Here is an 18,632-nt window from a genome sequence, read left to right as displayed (position 1 = left end):
GTACTCCAACTGATATAGGAAGCAGAGCAGAGTTGGATCCAGAGAAATTAACACTAAAAGAGCAAATAGATAGTCAGGATGAGAGCCAGGATAGGACAGTGCCTTCAAGACCTAGGGATTGTAGAGTTCGTATGAAGAGAGAGTGGTCAACAGTGTCAAATGCAGCAGAGAGATCCAGGAGAATTAGAATAGAGTAATGGCCTTCAGTTTTTGCTGTGATCAAATCATTGACAACCTTGGTCAGCGCAGTCTCTGTGGAGTGTTGAGAGCGAAAGCCTGACTGAAGAGAATCCAGTAGGTTGTTTGCTGTAAGAAATTGTGTGAGGTGTGTGTAGGTAATTCTCTCAAGAAGCTTGGAGGGGCATGGGCGCTGAGAGATGGGGCAGTAATTTGAGAGAGAGTTTGGGTCAGAGTTTTGTTTTTTCAAATTAGGAGTAATCACTGCATGCTTGAATAGTGATGGAAAAATACCAGTAGAGAGAGAGAGATTACAGATTTTAGTTAGAGGTGGAATGATCACAGGAGACAGGGACCTACCAATTTGTGAGGTTATGGGATCAAGAGGATAAGAGGTAGAGGAGGAAGATGAAAGGAGAGGAGAAACGTCCTCTTCATTTGTGGGATCAAATGAAGAGAGAGTGTCAGAGGGTGCTACAAAGGAATTGAGCTGATTACTTGTCGAGGGAGATGATACCATTTCATGTCTGATCTTATCTATTTTATCATTGAAATAGGAAGCACGATCTTGGGCACTGATGGTAGTCAGAAGGTTTGGGGTGGGAGGATTGAGAAGAGATTTAAATGTGTTAAAAAGGTGTTTGGGGTTAGAAACCTGAGCATAGATGAGAGATTGGAAGTATGTTTGTTTTGCAGTGTCCAGAGCATTTCTATAGGAGTTATAGATACTAATATATGTGATGAGGTACAATATTTACGCCAGTGATGTTCTGCTTAATGAGAAAGTTTTTTTAGAGTTTGTGTTACTTTAGTGTGCCACATTTGGCAACGAAGTCTACGTGAAGTATGTAGTCGCAGGAGAATGAAGAAATTGGGGAGATAAGGTGTTGAAGAGAGGTAGAAAACTGTTGGAGATCAGTAGAGTTGATATTCCTGCGGTTGTGAAGAGGGTTGGAAGAGTTTGATACTGGGGGTGAGGGAGTAGCTAATAAGGTGATGATCCGAGAGGCATCCTGATGAGTTTGCGGATTCAATTTACTGGGAGAGGTCAAGTGCGAATGTTAGAGAGAGTAGTTTGGAAGCAGCATTGGAACGTAGATTAGCAATAGGGATGTTGAAATCACCCATGATGATGGTGAGGATGTCAGAGGATAAGAAGTGAGGGAGACATGCAGAGAAGTGTTAAATAAATTGTTAGTGTGGTCCATGGGGCAGATAGATGACAGCAATACGCATAGAGAATGAGTTAAAAAACAGTATGTCCTTCAAAAGTTGTAAACGTGAGTGATGCGACATTTGGTAGAACTGCGAACGTGAACTGTGGGGAGAGAAGTAGTCTCTCGGGGGGCCCAGCTGGGGGGGACAAGAGAATTTAAAAAAAAATAAAAATAAATTGCGGCCCCTCCCCCGACTCGTGGCTCCGCCCCCCCCCCCCCCCGCACGCGTCATGGGGGATGTCGCGAGTCAGGGGAGGGGGCCACACGGGGCTAGTGTGGTCACTGGTCTCCTCCCTCCCTCCTCTGTGTGGCCTGCTCTGTGTCACATGGGACGTGCACCACATGACAGGTGCCGTCCCATGTGTAAAGGGGATGAAGACTGCACAGATCCTTGATGGAAAAAGGTAAGTTGGGGGAGGAGGAGGGTAGTATATTAATAGTGTGTGTATTATGTGTGTGTGAGGGGCCACTGTCTGTGTGTATTATGTGTAGAGATGGGCGGGCTCGGTTCCCCGAGAACCAAACCCACCCGAACTTTGCCTCCTCGGCTCGGTACTCTCCCGCCCGCTCGGAATCCAAATCGAGGCCGGACGACATTGTGACGTCGTCGGATCTCGGGGCTGGGTTCTCACGATACTTGGAAACTATAAATACCTGCCTCCACAGCAATCCATCGCCATTTGACAGAGGGAGAGAGCAGGGTGTAGTCACAGGCTGATTAGAGCAGGGACAGACAATACAATTCTGATTCCAATTCTGATAACAGTCGATAGAGAAGAGAGGAGGATAGAGGAGTCTTTTTTTTTTTTTTTCCAATATTTGGCACTACAAGTGCTTTGCGGTGTCCCCCATTCTTTTGCTTTAATATTTCTGGCTGTCAAAAGTACTATCTGTCAGCAGATTTAAAAAATAATTTTTAGCACTCCCAAGTGCTTTTGGGGTGTCCACCATTCTTTTGCATTAATATTTCTGGCTGTCAAAAGTCCTGTTTGTCAGCAATCTTAAAAATAATATTTAGCACTCCAAAGTGCTTTTGGGGTGTCCCCCATTCTTTTGCATTAATATTTCTGGCTGTCAAAAGTACTATCTGTCAGCAGATTTTAAATATAATAATTAGCACTCCCAAGTGCTTTTGGGGTGTCCTCCATTCTTTTGCATTAATTCTTGTGGCTGTCAAAAGTTATATTTGTCAGCAGTATCTAAAACAATTTGTAGCACTACAAGTGCGTTGGGCTCATAATGGATTCTAAGCTGTCCACATATGTGCAGAATCAGCAACCAGGTTCTGTCACCAGTCCTGATGGTAGTGTTCCCAGTACGTCATCTGGGAAAGGCGATGTCAAACTACACAGTCTTTTGAAATCAGTCAAAAAAACACACACCCAAAATTTTTTTTACTGTGTTGAAGCGCAAAAGAAGTGTAACTGAGAAAAAGTTAAGTGCCGATTATTTTTTTTTTGCCAACATTGCCATTCTATACACGCAGTGGCAAAGAGAGAATGAGGCCTTCACCTTTGTATATTAGTGTCAGATCAAAAAATGTTACTGAGCCTACAAGTGATGCACAAGTACTGTTACGCATGAAAGCCGAGCAGCAAGATAACAGTAAGGCATTAGAGGATAATGTATGCTCTGAATCAGAAATGACACCAATCCCTGGGGAGAGTCCATCCACCAGTGGTATGTCTAATCGTGAGCATTCTTTTAGTGACAGTGTACCCATAAAGAAGGTTCCTTTCAGCAGTTCTGCTGATGTGTGCCTTAACAGCCCGAGTGTAGTCGGTGATACACCAATTGAGCATGCCACTTTTGAATTAGAAGAGAATGAGGGGGAGATTTGTGTAGGCGACGAGGGCACTAATGATGATGTTTATGATTATGATGCAGACAGATACCAAATTGCCTTTCTCAATTTCTATTTATATTCTAGACTCTATATTGGCTGAATAGTTTACTATTTTACTCCTAGTGGAGAGGGGGTCTGATGCAGACAGATACCAAACTACCTTGGTCCATTTATTTTTACTTTCTAATTCCACAGTCTATGCAGGCTGCTTTTTTTCTATTCAACTACAAGTGGAGGGCGGGGGGGCATAGATAGCCACCAAACTACCGTGGTCCATTTATTTTTACTTTCTAATTCCACAGTCTATGCAGGCTGCTTTTTTTCTATTCAACTACAAGTGGAGGGCGGGGGGGAGGGGCATAGATAGCCACTAAACTACCGTGGTCCATTTATTTTTACTTTCTAATTCCACAGTCTATGCAGGCTGCTTTTTTTTCTGTTCAACTACAAGTGGAGGGCGGGGGGGCATAGATAGCCACCAAACTACTGTGGTCCACTTATTTTTACTTTCTAATTCCACAGTCTATGCAGGCTGCTTTTTTTTCTTTTCAACTACAAGTGGAGGGTGTATTATACACCCAAAGATGGTGGCGGCAAAGATGAAGAGGAAAACAACCAGGTTTGTGTGGAGAATTAAGGACGGCCTATCAGGGATTAAACTGTTTTCTTCCTAATTTATTAGTTTTAGAATTACCTTACTTATCCAAGAAACAGGTGGACCACTAAATTTGGTTATTTTATTCACAAAAACATTGATTTTTAAACAAAATTGCAAATCAAAACCAAACAAAACCAAAACCTAAACACGCAAGGGCGGTTTTACAAAACTAAAACACAAAGATAATCCAGATCCAAAACCAAAACACGGGGGTCAGTGAGCATCTCTAGTTCCAATACTCCAGTGATACTATGCAGAGTCTGACTGGCTTGGAGCTCTAATACTCCAATTCTACTATGCAGAGTCTGACTACTTTTTAGCTCCAGTGCTCCAGTGATACTATGCAGAGTCTGACTGTTTTCTAGCTCCAATACTCCAGTAATACCATGCAGAGTCTGACTGCATTTTAGCTCCAATATTCCAGTGATACTATGCAGAGTCTGACTGCCTTATAGCTCCAATTTCTCCAGTGATACTATGCAGAGTCTGACTGACTTGTATCTCCAATACTCCAGTGTTACTATGCAGAGTCTGACTGCCTTGGAGCTCTAATACTCCAAATATACTATGCAGAGTCTGACTACCTTTTAGCTCCAGTGATAGTATGCAGAGTCAGACTGCCTTGGAGCTCTAATACTCCAAATATACTATGCAGAGTCTGACTACCTTTTAGCTACTGTGATACTATGCAGAGTCCAACTGACTTGTAGCTCCAATACTCCAGTGATACTATGCAGAGTCTGACTGGCTTGAAGCTCCAATACTCCAGTGATACTATGCAGAGTCAGACTGCCTTGGAGCTCTAATACTCCAATTATACTATGCAGAGTCAGACTGCCTTGGAGCTCTAATACTCCAATTATACTATGCAGATTCTGACTGCCTTTTAGCTCAAGTGCTCCAGTGATACTATGCAGAGTCTGACTCTCTTATAGCTCCAATACTCCAGTGATACTATGCAGAGTCTGACTGGCTTGGAGCTCTAATACTCCAATTATACTATGCAGAGTCTGACTACCTTTTAGCTCCAGTGCTCCAGTGATATTATGCAGAGTCTGACTGCCTTTTAGTTCCAATACTTCAGTGATACTATGCAGAGTCTGATAGCCATATAGCTGTAATACTCCAGTGATACTATGCAGAGTCTGACTGGCTTGGAGCTCTAATACTCCAATTATACTATGCAGAGTCTGACTACCTTTTAGCTCCAGTGCTCCAGTGATACTATGTAGAGTCTAACTGCCTTATAGTTCCAATACTCCAGTGATACTATGCAGAGTCTGACTGGCTTGGAGCTCTAATACTCCAATTATACTATGCAGAGTCTGACTACCTTTTAGCTCCAGTGCTCCAGTGATATTATGCAGAGTCTGACTGCCTTTCAGTTCTAATACTTCAGTGATACTATGCAGAGTCTGACTGGCTTGGAGCTCTAATACTCCAATTATACTATGCAGAGTCTGACTACCTTTTAGCTCCAGTGATACTATGTAGAGTCTAACTGCCTTATAGTTCCAATACTCCAGTGATACTATGCAGAGTCTGACTGGCTTGGAGCTCTAATACTCCAATTATACTATGCAGAGTCTGACTACCTTTTAGCTCCAGTGCTCCAGTGATATTATGCAGAGTCTGACTGCCTTTTAGTTCCAATACTTCAGTGATACTATGCAGAGTCTGACTGGCTTGGAGCTCTAATACTCCAATTATACTATGCAGAGTCTGACTACCTTTTAGCTCCAGTACTCCAGTGATACTATGCAGAGTCTGACTGACTTGTAGCTCCAATACTCCACTGATACTATGCAGAGTCTGACTGTTTTCTAGCTCCAATACTCCAGTGATACTATGCAAAGTCTGACTGCCTTAGAGCTCCAATACTTCAGTGATACCATGCAGAGTCTGACTGCCTTATAGCTCCAATACTCCAGTGATACTTTGCAGAGTCTGACTGTTGGAGGTCCAATACTCCATGTAAGAGTCTCTGCATCTGCCACCCCTGCCCTCTTCTTTTATTGTACTGCCTGAGGTGACATGGTTACATCACCCCATGATAGATGCACCCTTGCCCCAATCATGTATGATGTCTGGAGGAGGATTTGGTCATGAAGGTGGCAGAAGATGCCATGACTCCCATTGAGAAGGTTGGAACCTGGTATCAGGTGCCAAATATCTCCATTGTTGAAAACAACTGACCTTGTCATTGATGGAGGAGGTTTGATCTGTTGTTTCTGGGGTTCCTGACCTGTTACTAATTGTGATTCTGACCAGACTTTCAGCTCCCCTAGGCACTGTCTGTTTTTCTTTCACTTCCCCTTTACAGCCTCACTACATGTGAGATGTGGGGTGTCTAACAGTGAATTATGCAAACTTATTCCTTTGAAATATGAGAAGGTGCTTCAGCGTTGCTATTCATGAGGATGATAATATCGGGGCCTATGTTTTATAAACCTGGGACAAGGAGCAGCACTTTGCTGGTAAGCAATGTAAGTTAGTGTGGGTTCTGGGTGTATTTTCATGCGTCACTTTCCTGGCGGCATAAGTAGTGCCAAGTGGTGGAAAAGAGAGCGTTGGACATGGGAAGCGAAAGAATGTAACACAAACCTGCATTAGAGAACCATCAGGAAATGTGTTGCTATCTCTGGACCTGATTCATTAAGTCACGCATACTGAGCGCAATGTGCGTTTGTTTTAAAACACACACATCAGTTACACATAAGCCTGAATTCAGCAAGGAACAAATGAGAAGATATACGTGTGGTGATGAATATGGGTCTAGGTCCGCTCTGCTCTAACAAACAAGACACTGCAGGATACATCCAATACATATGTGAAATACAAAGGCACAGAAAATAAACTGCTCAATTGATGTCACTTGTTAATAGAGATGGGCGGGCTCGGTTCTCCGAATCCTACCTAATTTAGCCTATCAGAGGCCAAGGAGGCTCGTTACTCTCCCACCCGTTCGGATTCGAAATCGAGGTAAAAAGTCATTGTGACGTATTCATTTTTCTGAGCTCGGTTCTCGCGAGATTTGAAAAGCATAAATACCAGCCTCCACAGCAATCCATCGCCATTTGACAGAGGGAGAAAGCAGGGTTAGGCCACAGGCTATATCAGCGCAGGGACAGTGCAGTAATTGGACACATTATTGTTTGTATTCAATATCATTGTAATCTTAACACCAGTTGTTACAGCAGTAAGAGGAGAAGAGAGGAGGGTTTTTTTGTTCAGTTTCTGGCACTCCAAGTGCTGTTGGGGTGTCCCCCATTCTTTTGCAGAAAATTTTCTGTCTGTCAAAAAAGTCCTATTTGGCAGCAGTGTCAACAAATATATTTAGCACTGCCAATTGCTTTTGGGGTGTCCCCCATTCTTTTGAATACATTTTTCTGCCTGTCAAAAAAGTCCTATTTGGCAGCAGTGTCAAAAAAATATATTTAGCACTCCTAATTGCTTTTGGGGTGTCCCCCATTCTTTTGAATACATTTTTCTGCCTGTCAAAAAAGTCCTATTTGGCAGAAGTATCTAAAACAATTTGTAGCACTTGCTTTGGGCTCAGAATGGATTCAAAGCAGTCCACATATGAGCGGAATCAGCAACCATGTTCTGTCAACAGTCCTAATGGTAGTGTTCCCAGTACGTCATCCGGGAAAGGCGATGTCAAAGTACACCGTCTTTTAAAATCAGGCAAAAAAACACACACATAAAAAAAAATATACCGTGTAGAAGCGAAAAAGAAGTGTAACTGAGGAAAAGTTAACTGCTGATTAAAAAAAAAATTGCCAACATGCCATTCTCCACACGCAGTGGCAAAGAGAGAATGAGACCTTCGCCTTTCTCTATTAGTGGCAGATCCAAAAATGTTACCGAGCCTACAAGTGGTGCACAACTACTGTTACGCGTCAAAGCCGAGCTGCAAGATAACAGTAAGGCATTATAGGATAATGTTTGCTCTGAATCAGAAATGACACCAATCCCTGTGGAGAGTCCATCCAACAGTGGGATGTCTTATTGTGAGCATTCTGTTAGTGTACCCATAAAGAGGGGCCCTTTCAGCAGTTCTGCTGATGTGTGCCTGAACAGCCCGAGTGTAGCCGGTGATACACAAATTGAGGATGCCACTTTGGAAATAGAAGAGGATGAGGGGGAGATTTGTGTAGGCGACGAGGGCGCTAATGAGGATGTTGATGAGAATGATGTTGTTTGTGTAAGTCCTGCACCAGTGGCAGCAGTTCTGGCACGTAACAAGAAAAAGGCCATTGTCATGCCTGGCCATAAAACAAAAAAATCCACCTCTTATGTGTGGAATTATTTCTACCCCAATCCAGACAACAATTGTATAGCCATTTGTAGTGTATGTCAAGCCACAGTCAGTCGAGGGAAGGACCTTAACCATCTTGGAACCTCGTCTATGTTACGCCATTTGACGAGAGTTCATGGCAAAGTGTTGGAAAAAGCTGAAAGTTCTTCCAAAAAAAATACCAGCACTCCATCATCAGCTAGGACCCTCCGGTCACCGACATCCCGACGGCTACAAAATACACCCACCACACCATCCTCATCAATATCCTCAGTAGCGCTTGGAGTTAGCCCTGCATCCCACTTATTAAGGCTGGATGACTCCTGCACTATTATTGATTCCTCTGAAGAAAGCATTAGTCCCACTGCTGCTGCTCTTGCTGCTGCTGGGGGTGAATCGTCAGCCCAGAGGAAGGCCAAGAAAATGACCAGTCCTACATTTCAACAATTAACTGTGAAACAATCATTTGCTAGGGGAGGTAAGCAAATATGACAGCAGTCACCCAGTCGCCAAGCGAATCACAAACGCCATGGCTGCAATGTTAGTGTTAGATCTGCGTCCAATATCCACAATAAACGCAGCTGGTTTTTCACAGTTAATTGAGGTTTTGTGTCCGCGTTACAGAATTTCATCGCGACACCATTTTTCCCGTAAAGCTATTTCACAACTATACCAAAAAGTGTGTACAAATGTAGAGATTGCGCTGAAAAATTCCATTCTGCCCACTGTCCACTTAACCACAGATATGGAAGTGGGCAAACCAAGGACTATATGACTGTGACAGCCCACTGGGTTGGTCATTCACTTTCACCAGCAGGAACAGCAGCAGCATTTACACCACTACGTAACATTTGTCACAGGCAGGCCACTCTTTGTATCACCGGCTTCACTAACAGGCATACAGCTGACAATTTGTTATGCAAACTAAGAGATGTGATTGATACATGACTTATACCACTTGGCTCTTCCCAGGATATGTCATTTCTGATAACGCCAACAATATAGTGTGAGCATTACAGCTGGGTGATTTCCAGCACATTCCCTGTTTTGCTCACACCATCAACTTGGTGGTGCAGAGCTTCCTACGAAATAACCTTGAAGTGCAGGAGATGCTTTCGGTAGCCCGTAAAATTTCAGGCCATTTCAGGCATTCTGCCACAGCATGTAGGAGATTGCAGCAGCTCCAAGAGCAGTTTAACTTGCCCTGCCACCAACTTAAGCAAGAGGTGGTAACTAGGTGGAATTCCACCCTGTACATGCTTCAGAGGATGTAGGAACAGCGCAAAGCCATCCAAGCATATTGCACAAGCCATGACATTGGGAATGGAGGGGGGATGTATTTCAGTCTTGCACAGTGGGGAATCCTTTAAGTGCTGTGCAAGGTGCTGAAACCATTTGAAGTTGTGACGTGTGAAGTGAGTGCAGTCTCTGCTAGTTTGAGCAAAGTCATTCCTTTAATTAGACTATTGGAAAAGCAGCTTGAGAAACTGAAGGAGGAGATGAAAGCAAGCAATTCAGCAAAGTATGTTGGCCTTGTCGATCAAGAACTTAATTCGCTTCACAATGATCCTCGAGTTATTAAGATCTTGAACTCGGATCAGTACGTTTTGGCCACTGTGCTTGATCCAAGGTTTAAGACCTACATTGAGTCTTTACTTGTAAATGAGCGAGATGTGAACTTTTGCAAGGAGCTATTGCTCAGCAAGTTGGCCGCTGAACTGGGCCTCGGCTTGACAACGTGTCCTCCTTCACTTTCTCAAGCTGCTGTTGCTCGTAAAAAAATTAATTTCCATTTTATTTAGCTTTCTTTTATCAGTAAATGTTAAATGTACATTGTTTATATAGTGTGCCTTATTTTAATCGAGTGATTCCTTTCCCCCTGCGCGGGGATTCCCTATGTGTTTTTCTTTGTTTGTATTTTCTCTTCCCCTCTTTTTTTTCTGTACCCCATATATCTTCAAAAATGTTCAATAAAAATATTGATGCAAAAAAAAAAAAAAATTTAATTTAATGAAGGCCTACCTACCAGAAATTAAACTGTTTTTGGATAATTTATTAGCTTTACAATTACATTACTTATCCAAGAAACAGGTGGAGCACTAAATTTGGTTATTTTATGCCCAAAAACATTGATTTTCCAACAAAATAGCAAAACAAAACCAAAACCAAAACACGCAATGGCGGTTTTGCAAAACCAAAACACAATGGTAATCCAGATCCAAAACCAAAAACAAAACTAAAACACTGGGGTCAGTGAGCATCTCTTATATTTGTTCTATATTCAGACCCATCAGCAATGATAGTGATCAATGGGACACCATCCAATAGGGTTATTATCCGAAACGGTACTAGAGAAAGATGTCGGCTGTCGTCCATGATCTTCACTCTGGTTATTGAACCCTTACCAGCAGTCATTAGATCTTCACAAGTATACCAGGAAAAGTTTCCTCCGCTCTCTTTCAGATTACAAACTTATCTGGCTTTGTGACGCTCCTTTAAAATTTATCGGCCAGGCAGTATAATTATGTATTTTATGTATTCCTTATTTATCTTTAAACTTTAGTCTTCTTGCCTTAAAGCTTTTAAAGGTGTGTTTATTCTGCACCATTTGTGCAGCGTGCATGTAACATGTACATTAATCCCCTTAATACTTAAAAGATCACAGGAGACCAAATTTGTCTTATTTTTTTATTCCATGCTTCTTAATTGCACTTAGATTAACCTAAATGCTAAACAACTTAGTGTCATGATTCTTAATTGCACTTAGATTAACCTTAATTCTTCTGCATTGGGACCATTACCATTTTGCACTTAGATTAACCTTAATTCTTCTGCATGGGACCATTACCATTTTGCACTTAGATTAACCTTAATTCTTCTGCATTGGGACCATTACCATTTTGCACTTAGATTAACCTTAATTCTTCTGCATGGGACCATTACCATTGTCAGCGTGTCTAAGCCTTGCACCTTGTCTAAACCTAACTTATTTGTTTTTCCTTTTTCTTCTTTTTTTCTTTTTTTTTTCTTTTTTTGAATGCTCTTTAGGGTGAAGTCAGCAGGTCACCGTCATCGTCACGTCTTATGCCTCTAAAACGTCAGACGATTACGTCTGTAACCTGTAACAATGAAAAATAACAGATTAAGTTAAAGATTCACTTTTTCATGGTAGACAGAATTTGTTGAGGAAATCTTGTACAACACTGGTCTAGACTGTAATTTATACATTAGCTGGAACATATATATTTACCTCTCCTTGTGCCTTTAGTAACGGTCACATGCTTCTTCTGCCTTGTGTGCCGTCTCCTCTTCCGGGAAGTCACTGCCCGAGTTTTGGGCAGGTGGCCCTTCTTTTGTTTTCTTTGATAGGCCATTGTGGTAGCCAATTTGCCTTCAGCCAGGAGCAGATGACTTGTGGGCTCCCAGCCCCCACTTTTATACCCTGAGACTACTTATGATGTCATATGGGTGGGGTTTGGGTGTGGTCTGGCCAATTTTTGTGACATTGTCAATTTGTCATGTGGGTGTGGCTAATTTACCAGTCATAAGGGTCACACTAAACATTAACATCTGCGTTCACAGCAACAATAAAACAGGTGACTGAAATATATGTTCCAGGAGAAGAAAGATGCAAGCTTTATATTTGGTTTGTAAACACAATCACATATGTTTGGAAACGGTGTGAAAAACAGCTCAAACAGACCTACACGTAGTGGGAGGGTTATTAAGTACAGCCAGGGTTTCCAGCTGTCAGTAAATTTATTGACACTAAAATAACTGAATTTGCTACCAGTCAATAACAAAAGTAAATGTCAGAAAAAAAACAGACCATGAGATGAAAATAAATTGATCACAATAATTTCTTACAGGTGATTATGCTTAATCATTAGTCTTCTCTTAATCCAGAAAACCATATCCATATGTATTGATAATGGAAGGACTCTTTTTGTATGTGACATAATACAAATCAAAGTAAAAACATATTATTTTTTACCTGATGACAGCTGGATAAAAACATCAAAACGAGCCAAGCTTCAAATTCGCATATATTCTCCAATCAATGTGTGGATGTACACTTATCTCCGCTTGATGAAATACAGGCATGTAGAGTAAGTACACCTCTGTGAAGTGAGTTGGTAAGATGCCAGCGACTTGCCTCCACAGCCTGCGGGTTCACTGAGTAACCATCACTGGGTATAGGATCCCCACTACCCTCGTTATTGTAGCACGCAATGCTCCAGTGGACATTGAGCTGGACAACATCAAACGTCTTCTCAAAAACATTGAACAGATAGAGATAAATGGGATGAGATCATCATAGATTTACCCACCAGTCGTCACCTACCCACTCAATCCGATGCCGAAAAGCACTATAGGGTCAACGTTTTCTATGTAGCGGTAGACTCCATTCTCTTTGGTTTTCATCCTCCATTTACTTCATTGGAAGTAATTTGTGACTTGTTTAAGTTTCTTTAGTAGTTCAACAAAATGAGTATTGAAGACCTGTGCTCCGCAGCTGAAAACTTTCAGCAACAATATAAGAAAGATATTGCCCAAGATTTCAGTGACACACTCACTTTCCTGAAGTGAATTTATAGTAGAAACTTTAAGTTGGAAAGCAAGCCAAAGGAACTGCTTACAGAAATCCTAGAACTTTCTGGGGTGTTTCCCAACATCAGAGTTTATTTGCACATTTTCCTCATTTTGTCAGCATTTGTTGCTTCTAATGAACATTCTGTGTGCTGAAGAACGTAAAAAGCTATCATCGCTCAACTATGGGGCAAGAGCAATTGAATGGGCTAGCCATGCTCAATATTAACTTAATATGGAGCATGGCTAGCCCATTTAATCACTCTTACCCCATAGTTGAGTGATGATAGTTTTTTACGTTCTTCAGCACACTGAAAGTTCACCAGAAGCAACAGATGTCGGCAAACTTAGGACAATGCACAAAGAAACTCTGATTTTGGGAAACACCCCAGAAAGTACTAGTTCTAGGATTTCTGTAAGAACATCCTTTGGCTTGCTTTCCAACTTAAAGTTTGAACTGTAAATTAACTTCAGAAAAATGAGTTTGTCACTGAAATCTTGGGCAATATCTGTTAGAGCTAGAGATGGGCGGACTCGGTTCCCCGAGATCCGAATCCATTAAAAATTTAGCCTATCCCGCCCATTCGGAATCGAAATCGAGGCAAAACTTTATCGTGACGTATTCGTATTTCTGAGCTCGGTTCTTGCGAGATTTGAAAAGCATAAATACCAGCCTCCACAGCAATCCATCGCCATTTGACAGAGGGAGAGAGCCGGGTTAGGTCACAGGCTATATTAGCACAGGGACAGAGCAATTCGTGTACACATAACTGTTTCTATCTTAATCTCTACAATTAAAATATTAATACCATTTGCAATTATTAGGAGGATAGAGGAGGTTTTTATTTCTTTTTTGGGCACTCCAAGTGCTTTTGGGGCGTCTCATATTCCCCATTGTTTTACATTAAATTTTTATGGCTGTCAAAATAAATCATATTTCTCAGCAATATCTATCTAATACAATATTTTTCACTACAAGTGATTTGGGGTGTGCAATATCCCCCAGTGTTTTACACAAATTTTTCTGGCTGTCAAAAAAAGTCATCTTTGTCAGCAATATCTATCTAATACAATATTTTTCACTACAGGTGATTTGGGGTGTGCAATATCCCCCAGTGTTTTACACTAACTTTTCTGGCTGTCAAAAAAAGTAATCTTTGTCAGCAATATCTATCTAATACAATATTTTGCACTAGAAGTGATTTGGGGTGTGCAATATTCCCCAGTGTTTTACACTAACTTTTCTGGTTCCCAAAAAAAGTCATCTTTGTCAGCAGTATCTATGTAACACAATATTTTGCACTACAAGTACTTTGGGCTCATTAAAATGGATTAAAAGCAGTCCACATAGGAGCAGAATCAGCCACCAGGTTCTGTCACCAGTCCTGATGGTAGTGTTCCAGTACGTCATCTGGGAAAGCCGATGTAAAAGTATAGTCTTTTTAAATCAAGGAAAAAAACACACACCCATAAAAAATTTACCGTGGTGAAGCGAAAAAGAAGTGTAACTGAGGAAAAGTTAACTGCCAATAAAAAAAAAAAAAAAAATGCCGACATGCCATTCTACACACGCATTGGCAAAGAAAGAATGAGGCGTTCGCCTTTCTCTATTACTGCCAGATCTAAAAATATTACTGAGCCTTCTTGTAAGGTCACTCGTGAGCAAGCAAGACCAAGTAATTTGCAGTCTAAAAGTGGTGCACAACTACTGTTACGCGGGAAAGCCGAGATGCAAGAAAACAGTAAGGCATTAGAGGATAATGTATGCTCTGAATCAGAAATGACAACAAGCCCTGTGGAGAGTCCATCCAACAGTGGTATGTGTAATCGTGACCATTCTGATAGTGTACCCATAAAGAAGGGCACTTTCAGCATTCCTGCTGATGTGTGCCTGAGCAGCCCGAGTGTAGCCGGTGATACACCAAGTGAGGATGACACTTTGGAATTAGAAGAGGATGAGGGAGAGATTTGTGTAGGTGACAAGGGCGCTAATGATGATGTTGATGATTATGATGCAGACAGATGCCAAACTATCTTGGTCCATTTATTTTTTATATTGTTCAATCTATCCATGCTGCTTTCTTTCTATTCAACTACAAGTGGAGGGGGGGGGGCTATAGAGACAGAAACCAAACTGCCTTTGTCCATTTCTTTACATATTTATCTATAAGTGTAGGGTGTAATATACACCCAAAGACGATGGCTGCATTGCCAATATGCATAGATGGAGAGGAAGACAATCTGGTTTGTTTGTAGAATTAATGAAGGCCTACCTACCAGGAATTAAACTGTTTTTTGGATAATTTATTAGCTTTACAATTACATTACTTATCCAAGAAACAGGTGGAGCACTAAATTTGTTTACTTTATGCCCAAAAACATTAACTTTTCAACAAAATAGCAAAACAAAACCAAACAAAACCAAAACCAAAACACGCAATGGCGGTTTTGCAAAACCAAAACACGACGGTAATCCAGATCCAAAACCAAAACACGGGGCTCAGTGAGCATCTCTAATTATTATTATTATTATTAATATTTATTTATAGGGCGCCACTAGGTATCCCTAGCGCCGTACAGGGACAGACAGAACACGATACAGGGTGAGACATCACGGAACAGTTAACAAAAAGCACAGTAACTCTGAAGCTCAAAGTACAGCTAGATGAAAGGTGAGAGCCCCCGGGGGTAGAAGGGCCTCACGGAAGAGACAAGGAGCTGGAGAGCAGAGTTAAGGTGGTGGCGAACAGGAGGAGAGGAGGCCCTGCTCGAAGGAGTGTACAATCTAAGGGGAGGGTAGGACGGACAGAGACACAAGGGTAGGAGGAGGAAAGGGGGAGAGCGGAGGCAAAGACGGAGAGGGGGGAGAGGAGAGCGACAAGGAGGGAGGTAGGTGGGAGAATTATGTGTGTGTGAGGGGCCATTGTCTGTGTGTATTATGTGTGTGTGTGTGAGGGGCCAGTGTATTTATATTATGTGTGTGTGAGGGAAATAGGTTTATTTTTTAAATGGTAACACTATTAATTTAATGTTTTGGTTTGTGGGAGGCCTACTTAGAAAATGTGGGTGCTATATTGATTTAACACTGGGGCTGGTTAAAGTTCACTACATTTCATGTACCCATTTTTTTTTCCAAATAGGGTCTCCAACATTCCAGGATCCAGATAAGCAGCAACTGATCTAAAGACACAGCTGCCACAAGTGATGAAAGTGACAAGAACAGTTAGGAGAGAGCAGCACAGTCTGCCAACTATCCTGAATCTGGTGGGATTTATATTATGAGGAGGTCTGACTTGTTTAAATGTTGCACTATGGGATTCATGCAGAAGACTGACCTATTAACATGATTATTACATTCCAGCACTTTTTCATGTTTCTGTAGGTAGAGGGCTGCAGTCAGTAACTGCAGTGGCGGACGGTCTATGACAAGGTAGTGATAGGAGACTGCTGTTTTTCATTATTGGGCTTGCTAACCCTGAACTGCAGTTTCTTGACATGTTAATCATGATTAATACCTAAGTTTATTTAAAGATAAAGTACAATTTGTGTGAATTGAAAGGTAAGATGTGGTGGAAGTGGGGTGTATATGGTAGTATGCCATACCGCTACTTCTCATACTGCCTTCATTGTAAAATAATAAAAATTCCATTCACTTGTTTACATTCCCATTACATTTTTCATACCGCTACTTCTAAATTTTCACTTCGACCACTGAGCTTAATATTCATCATATGGAGTATATGATTAGTATAATTCAAAATTCTGCTAGATCCTTTGACAAAATATGGGGTTCATGGTCATTATTCTTTAACTGCTGGGACCACAGTGTGATGTAGTGTAATGATAAAGGAGGGCACAGTGTGATGAGAGGGACAGTAATGAGGGGCCACAGTGTGATGCAGGAGGAGCAGCGTGATATGCGGCGGCACATAGCTTACCTTCTACTTTACTATAGGGGTATATGCTATACTAAAAACATATAGTGCTATGGATTGTTTCAGGGAGGGGGCGGGGCAAACCAATATCTTGCCTAGGGCCCCATGAGGTCTAAATCCGGCTCTGCCACCATGGGAAAGGGCTGCAGGTGAGGCAGTGTCTGATTGCGTGAGCCATGTTTCTGTTATTGCTAGACGGTTGAGGTTGTTTGAGAGGAAGAGTTTGTGTACAGAGGTAAGTTTGTTACAAAGCGTACATTCCAAAGGGCACATTTAAAGGACTTTGGAAGAGATGGAAGGCAGGTGACGCGTTTGAGGTTTGCCAGATTTCTGTAGCATTCAGATATATGTATGTGGGAGTGTCACGGGCACTAGGAGTCTTTGCCCAGGATATCGCCAGATGATGGACTTACCAGAGAAATAGAGTTGGTACTATGGTTCTCTGGTAGCAGGGTGACAACGGAACAGGAGAAACAGCAGATGGTGAGAGAATGCTCGAGGAAAGTCTATGACTAGCAGCAACTGGTAATGAGTAGATGAATGTACACGAGGAACCAGATGGACAAGGGAACGTGAGGAAAGTCAGTGGTCTGCGTATAGCAAGTTGTACCACTGCTATAGTGAGGAGGGATGTCCAGGAGTAGCGAGGAGGTAGTGAGAGTCAGCGGTCTGCGTATAGCAAGTTGTACCGCTGTCTATAGTGAAGGAATGGAATCCAGGTGAAGGTAGGTAACGGGGAAGTCAGTGGTCTGCGTATAGCAAGTTGTACCACTGCTTATGTGAGAGGATACTTGAAACTGGTGTCACAGGGAACAGGAGTCAGTGGTCTGCATCAGCAAGTTGTACCACTGCTATATATATGTGAGGAGGGGCACGAGGAGATGAATGTAAAGCAGAGTATACACGGGGCACACAGAACTTGATCCCACGATGATATCCACAATACAACGATAACTGACAAGCACTGTTTGAAGTATATAAAGTCACAATACCAGTCCAGGCAATAGGAAACAAAGTCAATAGAACAATAGCTACAGTGGATAGGAGGCTCCGGAGGAGAACACAACTCAGTCCAGATGGATATGCAATACACAAGCAAAGTCAATGGAAAGTATGCATACCGCGGTTCAGGAGAGCAGGCTATCAGAGAGACGTGCAGGGATACCTGAACGGCTGAAGGCCGGCAGGAGGAGAGACCACTGGAGGGTGGAAGCGGTAAACAGGTTGGTGCAGCGCACAGCAGGTAATCCAGATCCACGAAGCAATACTCAGGAAGCAGTAGTAAGTGGAACTGGAAACATGAAGAACACGGGAGAGTTGAGGCTGTCTGGTATAAAGTAGTAGAGGTGGAGAGCTGACACGATCAAACCCAGGAGAGTTGAGACGATCAGGAACTCTGTAGCAGTAACGGAGGCAGTGGATAGGAATCAGCTGAGTGCAGGCACGATGAACACAGGAGAGTTGAAGTAAACAGGAACTCTGTAGAAGTAACGGAGGCAGCGGATAGGAATCAGCTGAGTGCAGGCACGATAAACACAGGAGAGTTGAAGTGAGCAGGAACTCTGTAGAAGTAACGGAGACAGCGGATAGGAATCAGCTGCGTGCAGGCACGATGAACACAGGAGATGAATACACGAGAAACACAGGAACACCTTCAGAGGCTCATGGGGAATGAGACTCCAAGATCAGGCAACCAGGTAATGATCACAGGTGGTTTAAATAGGGAGGGTTGCCTGATCATCCAATCAATTAAAAGCAACAGGTACTGAAGGTTTGAAAGGGCTGCACATGCGCAGACCCTCAGGATGGCGGACGGCCACGGTTCCTGGATACACGGGAAATGGCACTCACAGTCCGGTGAGTGACAGGGAGAAGTGAGGAGGACCTGGATTAGGTGATATATCACCAG

General features: G+C 42.3%; 1 long non-coding RNA gene across 1 annotated transcript; it reads right to left on the bottom strand.

Moving 5' to 3' along the window:
• Positions 1-10,872: 10,872 nt before the first annotated feature.
• Positions 10,873-11,616, bottom strand: LOC142105049 (uncharacterized). The gene is made up of 2 exons (XR_012679679.1): positions 11,449-11,616; positions 10,873-11,317 (listed from the first exon to the last, which is right to left on the bottom strand). It is a non-coding gene; the product is annotated as an uncharacterized LOC142105049 (long non-coding RNA).
• Positions 11,617-18,632: the final 7,016 nt, after the last annotated feature.

The sequence above is a fragment of the Mixophyes fleayi genome, chromosome 1 (assembly GCF_038048845.1).
Source record: "Mixophyes fleayi isolate aMixFle1 chromosome 1, aMixFle1.hap1, whole genome shotgun sequence".
NCBI classification, from domain to species: domain Eukaryota; kingdom Metazoa; phylum Chordata; class Amphibia; order Anura; family Limnodynastidae; genus Mixophyes; species Mixophyes fleayi.
The sequence above is the reverse complement of the archived record's forward strand: the minus strand, read 5'-3'. Positions and strand labels throughout refer to the sequence as shown.